This window comes from Cynocephalus volans, chromosome X (genome assembly GCF_027409185.1).
Source record: "Cynocephalus volans isolate mCynVol1 chromosome X, mCynVol1.pri, whole genome shotgun sequence".
Classification (NCBI taxonomy): domain Eukaryota; kingdom Metazoa; phylum Chordata; class Mammalia; order Dermoptera; family Cynocephalidae; genus Cynocephalus; species Cynocephalus volans.
This window is the reverse complement of record NC_084478.1, coordinates 129098064-129113863: the sequence shown is the minus strand read 5'-3', so window position 1 is coordinate 129113863 and position 15800 is coordinate 129098064. Positions and strand designations below refer to the sequence as shown.

General features: G+C 35.7%; 1 pseudogene; it reads left to right on the top strand.

The window, feature by feature from the left end:
• The first annotated feature begins 804 nt into the window (after nucleotides 1-804).
• On the top strand, nucleotides 805-2884 carry LOC134368404 (E3 ubiquitin-protein ligase PDZRN3-like; annotated as a pseudogene).
• Nucleotides 2885-15800: the final 12916 nt, after the last annotated feature.

Below are 15800 nucleotides of genomic sequence, written 5' to 3'. Positions count from 1 at the left end.
CTACCTGCACATAAATCCTTTTCTCATTCTTTCTGGGAACCTAGCAAAGTCATGTAACATCATGTACTGCTGGGAGGAGTAATCGTGAAACACTTCTGGACAGCAATCAGGCACTATATAGGCAAATTATTTTTATGTGTATCCTGTGACCCAACAATTCCTTTTCTACATATATATCCCATGGTAATTATAATATAGCTACATAAGGGGATATAGTCATGGATGTTTGTTGAAGCATATTGTTATGAAGAGGAGTAGAAGGCAATCTCATGTCAATCACTGGTTAAAAGTGTTGAATGTACACTACGGAGTATTATGCAGCAGTTAGAAGCATGTACATGTAGCAACATAGACAAATCCTAAAAAATATGATACTTGGTAAATAAATAAATAGAACAAAAACCAGAATGAGATAAGAAAGTACCACTTATTCAAACTAGAAAAACATGAACAAAATAATACATATTTTGCAAAACACTCATCCAAATATAAAAATATACACTTAACTTATTAAAATATTTGCGTATGAGGTAGAGGGGAATGGAAGTGAAGTATAAAGGTTAAAAAAGAAGAAAAAAAAAACTAAGAGGGCCTTCTCTGACCATCAATGATAATGTGCTGTAAAATAAGAAGTGAGATTGGAGGGCTGCCCCTGACGCACAGTGAGCAGCACATAGGCAGCCACTGCTGTGCATGGGCACTGTGGGTGCACAACGGTGAGCCACAAGCCCTCCTGGGCACATCGCACAAGCCACTCAAGAAGGCAAGCGTGACAAATCACTGGTGGTGCAGCCCCAGCTGCAGATGACCACGCTGTACTACCAGAAATTCATCAAGTACAGTGCGTGCCTCAACTCTCTCAGCCACTGCGTGGAAGCATCATCCGGCAGCAAGGGTGAAGAAATCAAAAGTCTGACTCTTGTCCTGCATTGGGACTCTAGCTCTCTGGTATTCAGTATTACTGGTGCCAGCAATGTGTGGCAACCAAGATGGATCATCCAGTGAAGGAATCTTTGTATCCAAAATAGTTGATAGTTGGCCCACAGCCAAGGAAGGAAGCCTGCAAATTCATGGCAGGATTATCGAGGCATCCATCAGCCCACAAATACTATGATCCAAATGATTACATTAGGGACAACCATCAGGAGGTGGATAAGGAGGAGCTGGAGCTGGAAGAAGTGGAACTCCACAGAATGACAAGCTAAGCCTCATAATGTGCCATCAGACTGACAATGAAGAAGACACTGGGATTTATATTAGTGAGATTGATCCCAACAACACTGTAGCCAAAGACAGGTACATCTGAGAAAGAGACGACATTATCCAGAAGAAGCATGAAGAAGGTGGTCGGACCACAAATACAACCATCATCTTGTCCAGCCATCAAGAGGACAGCAATGAGATGAACCAAGGGGGGCACCCTCAACGACAAGAGCTCAGAGCAGGAGAAAAATGGTGATGATGCCACTGGGACCTCCAACCTGCTGGAAAGGCAGAGGAAGCTCCCCTGCAGCCAGGACACCCTTGGCAGTGGTGACCTGCCCTTCAGCAATGAGTCCTTCATCTCGGCCAACTGCACTGACACTGACTATCTGAGGATCCCAGAGGATGAGTGCAAGTGCTTCCTTGAGCTCCTGAAGTTCAAGAACCAGTTGAAAAGCACCAGCCCCTACAGTCTGTACAACCCCAGCAGTCCCCCAGACATGGCCAGCAAAAGCAACCCCTAGAGCATGGATAAGGAGGTGAAGCTGCTGAACAAGTCGCTATGCAGCATTGAGCTGGAATGCCTGCACATTGTGAGTGGCCACAAGATGCAGCAGCTCAAAGAGCAGTACTGGGAGTACTGGGTACTGCACAACAGAGGCCTCTGCAAGTACACCAGCATCGAAGTGCACAGGCATGAGCCATCAGACATCACCAAGCTCCCCAAGAATTCTAACAAGGGCAGCTCAAGCACCTACAACATGGGTGAGAGATGACAGAGCATTCCAGCTCACCCTGGAAATCTCTCCCAACAACTCCTTGAGGAGAGTGGTGGAGGGCATCAGCTTTGCAGGCATTGAAAGGGCTGTGGGGACCATGGAAGCTAAGGGGCTGGCCCTGAAGAATATGCTCTCCGTCACAGAAGATCCCAAGTAGTCATCCCTAACTATAGCCTTAAGTGAAAGAGCTGGACCCAGGCCAGCCCCTTGAAAGCAAGGAGAGGAGAACCAGCTACAGCAGCAGGAGCCCCACACCTAGCCCAAAGCTGGGCATTATCTACCTACCCTCCTTTGATCACTCCACATACAAACACATGCACATCCTGGCACATGCTCAGCATGACCAGAGCTACATTCAGTTGATCCAGAAGAAGTAGGCTGTAAAGTACACAGAAAGTCAGATGAGTCTGGTAAGCATGTACAAGGACCTGGATGCTTCCAACCTTGCAGAAATGAGAATGTAGTGGAAGGTGAAAATCCACAGCTACTGCATGCACTAAATCACAAGAGGCCCATGTGGGACTGCCTGCTAAGGGAGTGTACCCACCAGATCTGTGAGGAGTGCAGCAGCATGACTTTTGACAACTACACTGTGAGTAAGATAATTATGAGGCAGCACTGGAGCAAGGAGAAGAGTAAGCAACACCTGGTGAAGTCCAAGGAACAGAGGTCCAGGTGTGAGTTCATGATGCAGAGTGAGTTGGACTGTCTGAGGGAGCAAAAAGACACTGAGGACAGGAAAGAGATAAACATCCTTGAACTGAGCCACAAAAAGATGATGAAGAAGAACAAAAAAAATCTTTAATAATTGGATGCCTATCCAAGAACACTTAACCCATGGCACAAAATCACCAGATGGCACTAGAGTATAAAATTTGTTCTTATCAGTGACTACTGTGTAATTTTCACTTTTGCATTATGTGCATAAAAGAAACCATTACAATTAGGGTGAAAATTCCTGCCTTGTTCAATGTGGCAAGTTTTTGTGTATATGATAAATGTTGTCATAATGTTTATAGTCAAATTTGCAAACACTGCAACTCTGGGTGTCATAGCACTATTTTAAGGGGAGAAAAAAACACCCTTTCTATCTTGGAAGGCAATATTAACAGACAGGACTTTTTTCAAACAATTGTACTTTTTTACTTGTTACTTTTTCTATAAAGTGTTTACATTTCAGAAAGATATTTTATTAAGCATACTTTCACAGAATAATTTGTTTAAACTATATTCACATGAAAAAGTGTTAAACACACTTTTTTTCTGTTTAAAACACAATTACATCAAGTCGAAGGTATACCTGTTCCCCAATGCTCATTGCAGCACTCTTTACAATAGCTAAGAGTTGGAACCAGCCCAAATGTCCATCATCAGATGAGTGGATACAGAAAATGTGGTATATCTACACATTGGAATACTACTCAGCTATAAAAAAGAATGAAATACTGCCACTTGCAATGACATGGATGGACCTAGAGAGAATTATATTAAGTGAAACAAGTCAGGCACAGAAAGAGAAATATCACATGTTCTCACTTATTTGTGGGAGCTAAAAATAAATAAATAAATACATAAACAAAAAATAAGAGGGGGAAGAAGACATAACAATTACAAATCCTTGAAATTGATAGGACAAGCTTACAGAAAGGACATTGTTGGGAGGGAGGGGGGAGAGGGAGGTGGGAGGGAAGTTTTGGTAATTGGCCACAATAAACAACCACATCGTATATTGACAAAATAAAATAAAATAAAATATTAAAAAAATTTTTAGAAATGAAATAAATAAATAAATAAAAATAATTTTTTAAAAGGGTAAAAACTTCAAGTTAGAAGATGAACAAGTTCTAGAGATCAATGCACAGAATGGGTGTTGATGGATGTGCTAATTAATTTAACTGTAGTAGTGAAACTACATGTTTATATATCAAATCATCACATTGCCAACTGAATATATATACAATCTTCATTTGACAATTAAATATTTTTAAAATAAAATGATGACTAAATAAATTTAATTTAATTTAAAAAACCCACAATTACAACTGACAGTATGTATTTTTAATGGAACCCAATTTTATGTTACTTTGCTGAATGTGTTTCATACATGTGACCATTGATATATTATCTATGTCAAGGTCTCAACTCACAACCATGAAACTCTGTAGTTAATGATTTAATATACGTGACCAAACCATCAGTGTTTAGAGTTGGGATATACATTTAAACATTTTTCTGGTTAAGGTTCCCAAGAGAGTGTAAATGTTTTAACAGAATGCAAAATATCATGCATCTTTTTGAAAGGTTAAAACATGTTTGCAAATATTGCAGCCCATTGGAAGAATTTGCATGTAAAGAAAAGTAGATTGGGATGGTTCCTGGAATTTTAAGTGCTTATTGAAGTAAACCTTTGATTTGTAAATTTAAAGGTACAGAGTTATACAAGCAAGTTCATGAAACCATGATTAGTTAGAAACAGCAAGTAAAATAAAGTTAAAATAAGTTATTATTTTCTATTTGAAAAAAAAATGTAAGATTAGGAAATGACCATCTGCTCCATGACTGGGGGCCCAGCTTGAAGCCCTGGGTAGCCCCTTTAACCATCCAACCAGAAAGCAAGTGAGTGCAATGTGCTGCAGCTGGGGGTGCAGCCTGAAGCCCTGGGCAGCTCGCCATGACTGGCGACCCAGTCTGATGCCCTGGGCAGACCACCATGACCAGGGGCACAGCATAGAGCCCCATGAAGCCCCTGCCACCATCCAAGCATAAGGCAATTGAGCATCTTGTGCAAGTGCCACAAACACCATTTCTGTGCAGGTAGTCCACCACAGCCACCACCACAACCTACTGCCATGGCAAGGACAGCTTACCACCACAGTACCATCCAGGGTCACCCTACAGGCAGCTTGCAAAGCACCTGATTTCATTGCTACAAGAAAAGTCACCAGTAGAGCCTGCAAATAGAGGAGGAAGTCTAGCCCAATCCAGAGTAACAGAAGAAACAATTGCTCTACCAGAAGACCAGACATCAATTAAAAGATATTAGAAAAACAAATAAACAAGAAGATAAGACACCACCAAAGGAGTACGGTAATTCTCAAGTACCAGAACCCATAGAGCAGGAACCTCTTGAAACATCTGAAATGGAATTCTGAGCAATGATCTTAAGAAAACTAAAAGAGATAAGAGAAAACTCAATTAAAGAACATAAGGAAATGACAAAAAAATCCAAGATATTAAGGAAAAAAATTACAAACAGATTAATACATTAATACATTAAGAAAGAATGTAGCAGAACTCCTGGAATTCAAGAACACTCTCAATGAAATAAAACACAACAGAGTGCTTGAGCAGCAGGTTACAGCAAGCAGAAGAAAGAATTTTAGATCTCAAAGAAGGTTTTCTCAAAATAATGAAGAAAAAAAGAAAAAAGAAAAAGAAAACAGAATTTTTTAAAAATGAAGGAAGTCTGAGAGAGATAGCAGATGATCTTACATTCACAAACATATGAATCTTTGGTATTCCAGAAGGGGAAGAGAAAGGAAAAGGCATTCAAAACTGATTGAAGGAAATAATAGCACAAAACATCCCAGGTATAGGGAGAGACTCAGACTCTTTCTTACAAACAAGAAAGAGATAAAATAAATGATGCCACCTCAAAAATCCAGCTAACATTAAAGAGGAATAATAAAAAGGAAAGAGTGGAACAAAATACATTTAAAATATCTAAACAAAAAGCAATAAAATACCAGGAGTAAAACAATACCTGTCAATAACAACCTTAAATGTAAATGGAATAAACTCCCCATTCAAAAGGCACAGACTGAATGATTGGGTTAAAAAGCTAGATTAAAAATGCTGTCTTCAAGAGATTAACCTCACTTATAAAGATATACAGTGACTAAAAGTGAAAGAATGGAAAAATATATACCATGCAAATGGAATCCAAAAATGAGCAGTGGTAGCTCTTCTTATACTGGTTAAAATACATTTTAAACCAAAAATCATAAAAAGATACAAAGAAGTCCAGTTTATAATAATAAAGGGTTTTATTTAGCAAGAGGACATAACAATGATAAATATGTAAGCATCCAGCCCTAGAGCACCAAAATATATAAAGCAAACACAATCAGATGTAAAGAAAGAGATAGACTCCAGTTTATAACAGTGGGGGACATGAATGCCCCTCTCTCAGCATTGGACAACAAATCTACCAGACAACAAATCAATAAAGAAACATAGGATTAGAACTACACCTTCGGCAAAATGCACCTGACAGATATCTATGTATCATTTCCTCCAGCACCCACAGAATATACATTCTTCACATCAGCACATTGGAACATTGTCTGGGATAAACCACACGTTAGGTCAAAAATCGAGTCTCAGAAAATTTTTAAAAATCAAAATCATTTCAAGTGTTTTATCAGACAACAATGGATTATAACTGCAAATCAATAAGAGCAAAACTCTGGAAAATATACAAATGCATTGATCAAGGAAGAAATTAAACAGGAAATCAAAAGATTTCCTGAAAGTAATGAACATAAAGACACATCAAACCAGAACCTGTGGGATACTGAAAAAGCAGTACTAAGCGGGAAGTTTTTTGTCATAAATGCTACATCAAAAAAATATAAAGACTTGAAGTGAAAGACCTAATGCTATATGCCAAAGAACTAGAAAAACAAAAACAATCCAATCCTAAAATTAGTTGATGGACAGAAATAATTAAGATCGGAGCAGAACTAAATGAAATAGAGAACAAAAAAATATACACAATATGAATGAAACAAAAAGGTGTTATTTTGTGAAGATAAATAAAATGGGCAAACCATTAGCCAGGGTAACAACAACAACAAAAAGACAGCAGACACAAATAACAAAAATCAGAGATGAAAAGAGAGACATTATGTGCAATACCACAGAAATACAAAGAATCATTAGAGACTACTATAAACAACTATATGCCAACATCTATCAAAATCTGGAGCAAGTCGATAAATTTGTGGAAACATACAGACTACCAAGACTGAACTAAGAAGAAATAGAAAACCTGAGCAGACCAATAAGAAGCAACAAAATTGAAGCAGTAATTAGCAGACTCCCAACAAAGAAAAGCCAAGGACCAGAGGGCTTTACTGGTGAATTCTATCAAGCCTTCAAAGAGGAATTAATACCAACTTTCTTCAAACTATTCCAAAAAATTGAAACAGAGGCCATTCTCCCAAACATATTTTATGAGACTAGCATCACCCTGATACCAAAACCCGACCAAGATACAACAAAAATTGGAAATTACAATCCAATATCCCTGCTGAACATTCATGCAAAAATTTTCAACAAAATATTAGAAATCAGAATACAGAAACACATCAAAACATTATACACCATGATCTAGTGAGATTCATCCCAGAGATACAAGGATGGTTCAACATATGTGAGTCAATAAATGTGATACACCACATCAACAAAATCAAGGACAAAAATTTTAGGAGTATCTCAATAGATGCAGAAAAATCTTTAGACAAAGTTCAAGATCGTTTCATGATAAATACTCTCAGCAAATTAGGTATAGAAGAATTTATCTCAATATAATGAAAGCCATAAAAGACAAAACAATCACCAATATCATCCTGAATGGGGAAATGCTGAAAGCATTTCCCTTAAGAATTGGAAGAAGGCAAGCATGCCCACTCTCACCACTCATATTTACCATAGTATTGGAAGTACTAGCCAGAGCAGTCAGGCAAGAAAAATAAATAAAGAGCATCCAGACAGGAAAATAGAAAGTCAAATTGTCACTGTCTGCAGATGACACAATTCTATGTACAGAAAAAACTAAAGACTCTACCAAAAAATTCTGATTAACAAATTCAGTAATGTTGCAGGATACAAAGACAACGTGCAAGTATTGGTAGTGTTTTTATACTGCAATAATAAACTAGCAGAAAATGAGATCAAGAAAGGAAACCCATTTACAATATTCATCAAAAAAATTAAATAGGTAGGAAACAATTTAACCAAGGAGGTGAAAGATCTCTACAATGAGAACTACATATCACTACTGAAAGAAATTAAAGAGGACACAAAAAGGTGGAAAGACATTCCATGCTCTTGGATTGGAAGAATGAACATTGTGTAAATGCTCATATTACTCAAAGCTATCTACAGATTCAATGCAATCCCCATCAAAATACCAGTGATATTCTTCACAGAAATAGAAAATCAGTCCTAACATTCATATGGAACAACAAAATATCCCAAATATCTAAAGCAAACCTGAACAAAAAATGAATAAAGAAAATAAAGTCAGAGGTATAACACTATCTGATTTTAAATTATATTAAAAAACTATTGTAATCCGAACAGCATGTTACTGGCATGAGAACAGACACTTGGACCAATGGCACATAACAGAGAACCCAGAAATCAATCCGTAGACTTACAGCTAACTGATCTTTGATAAAAGCAACAAGAATATACAGTGGAGAAAAGACTCCCTCGTTAATAAATGGTGCCAAGAAAACCAGACATCCATATGCAGAAGAATCAAACTAGACTTGTTCCTCTCTCCATATACCAAAATCAACCCAAAATGGATTAAAGACTTAAGTATAAGACCCCAAACCATAAAACTACTAAATGAAAACATAGGATAAGCACTTCAGGAAGTAGGACTTGGCAAAGATTTTATAAATAAGAACCCCAAAGCACAAGCACCAAAAGAAAAAAAATAAACAAATGGGATTATAGCAAACTAAAAAGCTTTTGCACAGCAAAGGTAATAATAAACAGAATAGAAAGACAACCCATGCAGAGGGAGAAAATATTTGCAAAGTATACATCTAACAAGAGATTAATATCCAGAATATATAAGGAACACAAACAACTCCACAGTAAAAAAAAACAAATAATCTAATTAAAAATTGGGCAAAGGAGGTGAATAGACATTTTCCAAAGGAAGACATACAAATGGCCAGCAGGCATATGAAGAAATGGTCAGCATCACTAATCACCAGGAAAGTGCAAACAAAACCACATTGAGATATCATATCATCCCAGTTAGAGTGGATATTATGAAAAAGACAGAGAATAACAAATGCTGGCAAGAATGCAGAGAAGGGGGAATCCTTTTACACTGTGGATGGGACTGTAAATTAGTATGGGCATTATGAAAAACAGTACGGAAGTTTTTCAAACAACTAGAGATAGAACTGCCAAATGAACTAGCAATCCCACTGCTGGGTTTACACCCAAAGGAATGGAAATCATGTTGACGGGATACCTGCACTCCATGTTCAATGCAGTGTTGTATACAATAGCCAAAATATGGAACCAACCTAAATGTCCTTTGATGGACAACTGGATAAGGAAAATGTGGTATGTATACACAGTGGAATGCTTCTCAGCCTTTAAAAAGAATGAAATACTGCCATTCACAGCAATATGGACATGGTTGAAGAAAATTATGTTAAGTGAAATATGCCAGACACAGAAAGAGCAATACCACATGTCCTCAATCATAATTGAGTGCTAAGAGGAAGGAAGGAAGGAAGGAAAAGAAGAAAGAAAGAAAGAAATAGAGAAAGAAAGAGGAGGGAGGAAGGTAGGAAAGAAAGCAATAAAAATGAAAGAAGGAAAGAAAGAAATGAAAGAAAAAAGAAGGAAAGAAAAAGAGAAGGAAAGAAGAGAAAGCTAGAAACAGAGAAAGAGAGAAAGAAAGAAAGAAAAGGAAGGAAGGAAGGAAGGAAGGAAGGAAGGAAGGAAGGAAGGAAGGAAGGAAGGAAGGAAGGAAGGAAGGAAGGAAGGAAGGAAGGAAGGAAGGAAGGAAGGACGAAAGAACGAAAGAAAAAGACCACAATAATATATTGAACTTTCAGAAGGAGAGAACTAACCTAAGCATACTAGTGATTGGGGGGGGTGGGGGGTGTGGAGTGATTGGTTGGGTAGGAGGTATAAAGAATAATTATGATTTGTAATAATAGATATGCTAATGCAAGAAAAAATTTAAAAATAAAAAAGCAAGATGAATTCAAATCTCTTGAGGTCCAAAGAGAAACACATATTTTAAATAAACTATGCATATATTGCCTCATTTTTATCCTTAAGAAATTATATGTGTGTTGATGTAATTTTGTCAATTTTAACAAATGTACCACTTAGATATAGGATGCTGACAGTGGTGAAGTTTGTTCATATGGGAAGGAAATGGGTATATGGAAACTCTTTGTACTTTCTACTCAGTTTTGATGTGAACCTAAAACTGCTCTGAAAAATAAATTTTATTAATTTACAAAAGGAAAAAAGAATGAAATTCTACCACTCACACCAACATGGATGAACTTAGAGAAAATTATGTTAAGTGAAATAAGCCAGGCACAGAAAGAAATACTGCGTGTCCTCACTCATAAGTGGGAACTAAAATAAAGAAAGTAAGAAGAAAGAAAGAAACAATCACAATAATCCATTGAACTTTCAAAAAAACAAGGGAACAGAACTGTGGTTATTAGAGATGAGAAAGGGGGAGGGGGAGGAGGTTAGCGAGACATTAGGTAAGGGTCACAAAGATTGATTATGTTTTATAAACATGAGTATACTAATATCATGATTTGATCACCACATATAGTGCATGTATATTGATATTCAATTATGTACTCCACAAATATACATAATCAATTATGTTTCAATAATAGAACTGTCAAAAAAATAAAAAAACAAAAAAGTATATACTTTTACTACTAGGGTTAGACTAATTTACTCATCCTTCTTTTATTCCTTCATATATAAACCTAATAGTCATTGATACTTTGTGCCAGTCCTCTTTGAGATGCTTGTGATAAACCAGTGAACAAAAATAAATCTTTGCTTTCATTAAACTAGTTGAGGGAATAGACCAAATGAATTTTATGGTATGTTAGATGATTATTAATGGTATGGGTAAAAATAGAGCAGAACACGGAGGTAGGGATATCAAGTGAAGAATGGCTTGCAATTTTGAAACTGGTTAGAATAGGTCTCATGAGAAATTTAGTGCATTTTACTCTCTTTCCCACAATCTCTTTTGTTTTAGCTGACATATTTTGTGTTGTGTTTCTTACATTATTTATCTTTTTATTCAATAATACTTTTATATTTTCTTACATATTGAAATGTTTATATGGTTGATTCGGTAGTTAAATGTTTCTAGCAATATTTTACTCTGTTATGTTATTACTTACTTAATTATGTTTATTCATGAGCATTCCTTCCTCCTTTTACATATGAATCTGATGCCTTATTTCTTTAACATTCAATTTCTTTCATGAATTCCCTGTTTATTTAAATTTTATTGAAAATAGGAAGCAGATGCTCTCTAAAAATTACTTCTGCTTACTCTACTAAATAGTTTTAAAGGTGAGGTTTTTTAATTTAAAAAATAGGATAAGTGTTTATTAATGACAGGAGATAATTTTCAAATAATAAAAGTACCCTTAAAACCATACATTTTACTTTTCCTATATCATTGGTGGCAGACATAGATACCCATGTCTGCAATTTAACAGTATTAATCAGAATATACTCTTATAGAATATGAATTTCAGTAGAAGACTTTTTTTTTTAAAGGCAGCTGCTAATTGTAGTATAGAGTTAAAAACCACTACCTTATAACATGAAATCTACCTTCTTAACACATTTTAAGTGAACAATTCAGTATTGTTAACTATACGAACATTGTTGTACAGCAGATCTCTAGAACTTTTTCATTGTTCGTGACTGAAATTTTGTACTCATAGAATAAAAACTGTCCATTTCTTTCCCTGTCCTCAGACCCTGGAGACCACTATCCACTCTTTGATTCTATAAATTTGACTACATTATGTACCTCATATAAGTAGAATCTTGAAGTACGAGTGTAGTTTAAAAAGTTCATAGAAAAACAGAATTAAAAGATAATGCAAAATTTTCCTTGAACTTTTTGAAGACTTTTCATATTTTTCTTTCTATGACTGGTGTATTTTATGTCCTCATGGTGTCACATATTGCAGAACTTCCTTCTTTTTAAAGCTTGAATAGCATTTTATTGTACATATATATGTGTGTATGTATATTACATTTTCTTTATACATTCATCTCTTGATGGAAATGTAGATTGTTTCCACATCTTGGCTATTTTGAATAATGCTACAATAAACATGGGGATGCTAATATCTCTTCAAAATCCTGATTTTAATTTTTTTCAATAAATACTCAGAGATGGGATTGCTGGATCACAAAGTAATTCTATTTTCAATTTTTTTAGGAACCTACATATTGTTTTCTATCGTGGCTGTACCACTTTACATTCCCAACAATAGCACACAAGCATTCCAATTTCTCTATATCCCCATCAACATTTGTTATTTTCTTTGTTGTTGTTGTTGTTGTTGTTTATGGCCATCCTAAAGGATGTGAGGTGATATCTCATTGTGGTTTTGATTTTCATTTCCCTGATGATTAGTGACTGAATACCTTTTCATATGCCTGTTGGCCATTTGTATATCTACTTTGGAGAAATGTCTACTCAAGTCCTTAGTCAATTTTTCTTACTTGGGCTATTTTTATTCTACTTAATTTATTCTACATATATTGAATATTAGCCCCTATCAGATATATATATATCTGATAAAATATTTCAAATATTTTATCTCATTCCATAAGGTTACATTTTTGACTCATAGATTGTTTTTCTTTTCTTGTCCTCTACTTTTACTACTTAAGCCCCATATTCACCTTTTTCTTTTCATGTTGCTGAATATTTTATAAGCCATATGTTGGCCTTATAAAATGGGTATTTGTTTCTTAATTAGGACAGGTCTATACTGAACTGGTCAATGACCCATGTTAATGTATAAGCAGTGTTCCTGAAGTCTCTCACTGTGTCTAGATACTATTAGATTTAATGACAAAATTTTTCAGGAGGCCTGAAGTTATGTATATTTATATCACTATTTAGTGATACTGAAGCCTGAGTAGAGATAAATTCGGAGTTTTGGGGCTGCCCCTTTATAGAAAATTTCTCTCTGCACACTTCCTCCTCACTGTTTGGTAAAGTGATATTCCAGGGTTCAAATTTCTATATCTATTTTTTTCTGCTCTGTCTAGACACTAATCCAGTTCAACAACGTGGCAGTTGTGTCAGGGCTCCTTCGTAGCACTACTGTCAACTATTGCTCAGAGAGAAGCCAAGAAAAAGAAAATCCCAGAGCCCCTAATTTTTCTGTTAGATGTGGCCAGACTTGGCCTGTGGTCCACTTGCAGCTGATTCCAGGTGGTTTGGATCCACAGTAATGAATGTGGTCAATGTGCCTGTTTCACATTTGTCCTCAATCTTACCCTAGCCTCCAGCCCACACTTTCCAAATCAAGAAATGCTGTCCAACTTTTATTGTCAGGGACTTCCCTAATTGCTTACACATTGCATTGAGTATCTATAAAGTGGTATTTTGAGATTTTTCTGTGCCTTCAATTAATCTAATTTCATCTTTAAAAAGTTAGTGTAAATTCTTCAAATTGTATGGTATGTCAATGTTAGCTTTTCCTGAATTCAGGTTCTCAGTCAGATCTTAATATATATTTGGTTACTTCAGCTGAATTTTTGCTGCTGTGATCATAAAGGAGTGTTTTAAATTTCAGTGTTCTAGTCACCATCTTTTATGTAAATCTTATTATTTTAAAACATAATATATCTTTTACTTATGTGGTGGTTGCCAGGGGCTTGGAGAAGGGAAAAACAGGCAGATAACACTTTTTAAACCACTCGTTTTGCTTTTTTTGTGTCATGGGTAAATAAGAGCAAGAGCACCTTCATTTTACAGTCATAATATAGTTAATTCTGTTAACAGTCATTGACTAGAAACAATCTTCTATTATTTCTTTTGCCATTTCAATTTTTTTAACTTTATATTCAAAATACTTTTTCTTATTTTTGTGGAAAGATATGCATAGAATATTAAAATATAAGCAATGGCTTCATTAATATGTGGTATTATGAATTCTTCAAGATTGCAAAACACTTTTGAGAAAAGATTAGTATAACAAAGTAAAATACTTTGTAAAAATAAAAAAGTTAAGCCTTATAATAAACTAATTCCGAGTAGTTTGCTTGCTATATGTGAGTAGTTCCTATACAACACATTATTTCCTTGAATTTTATCATTATTCAATTTTTTCAAATGAACATGTAAAATCACTTTCATTTTAATGCAGGAAGTAAACAGAAATCCTATTGTCATTTTTTGGGGGGCGGATGTTAAGATTATTAAAATGAACTTTTGAATACAGTATATCTTAATGCTAAGATTATAATTTATGGAGTTTTTAACATCTTAAAAGCAATAGATTACCTACCTAAGCATGTTAATGTATTTACTTCAAGGGAAAGCTTATTCATGAATACCATGTTTCTGCTCTTTTCTTCAGGAAGACTGTAAGAACATGGTGTCTGATTGTAACTAAGTATCTTTTTAGTACCCTGTGAGCACTTTCAAACCTATGACGGTGTACAACTTGTTATTATTAATTTTTATAAATGAAATCATCTACAAGAAATCACTATGTGAAATTTTAAATGAACTTAAGAGCTGTAAAATAGCAATATGATCAGAATATTGAACATTTAGGGACTATGGGCTCATCCTCTGTTCTTACTGGTTCTGGGTATAAAAAAGTTTTGCTTAAGGCTTGAGGGGTTACCTGAATTTTTGTTTTTATAGTTGATATAAATACTTATTCCATGTTTCCAGCTCACAAGTATTTTTCTACAAATCATGCATGATATATTTGTTTAATTTACTAATCTTTTTGAAATGCCACTTTTGGAGTCTTTGGTCTTGGTTCTACTAGATCTGTGTACAGGCTTTATGAACATGAGCCCAAAAGCGAAAGCAACAAAAGAAAAAATAAACAAATTGGACTATATAAAACTAAAAAGTTTCTGCATAACAAACTAAACAATCAACAGTGGTAAACAACAACCTACGGAGTGGGAGAAAATGTTTGCTAACTATGCATCCGACAAGGGATTAATATCCAGAATATGCAAGGAACTCAAGCAATTACACAGTAAAAAACAAAATAACCCAATTTAAAAATGGACAAAGGAGCTGAATAGACATTTCTCAAAGGAAGACATACAAATGGCCAACAGGTACATGAAAAACTGTGCAACATCACTAGTCATCAGGAAAGTGCAAATTAAATCCACGTTGAGATATCATCTCACCCCAGTTAGACTAGCTATAATCAGAAAGACAGAAAATGACAAATGCTGGAGAGGATGTGGAGAGGAGGGAATGCTCCTACACTGTTAGTGGGACTGTAAACTAGTACTACCACCATGGAAAACAGCATGGAGTTTTCTCAAACAACTACAGATAGATCTTCCATACAATCCAGCAATCCCACTTCTGGGTATATACCCAAAGGAATGGAAAGCATCATATCAAAGGGATACCTACACTCCCATGTTCATCTCAGCTCTGTTTACAATAGCCAAGATAAAGAGCCAACCTAAATGTTCATCGATAGACAACTGGATAAGGAAAATGTGGTATATATACACCATGGAATACTACTCTGCCATAGAAAGAATGAACTTCTGCCATTCACAACAACATGGATGAGCTTGAAGAAACTTATGTTGAGTGAAATAAGCAAAGCACAGGGGGAAAAATACCACATGTACTCACTCATAGGCAGGAGCTAAGAGACATAGAATGAAGGAAGGAAAGACCACAGTGGCGCATTGGACTTCTAGAGGGAGAGAGCATACCTAGGGATACATAGTGAAGTGGGGGAAAGG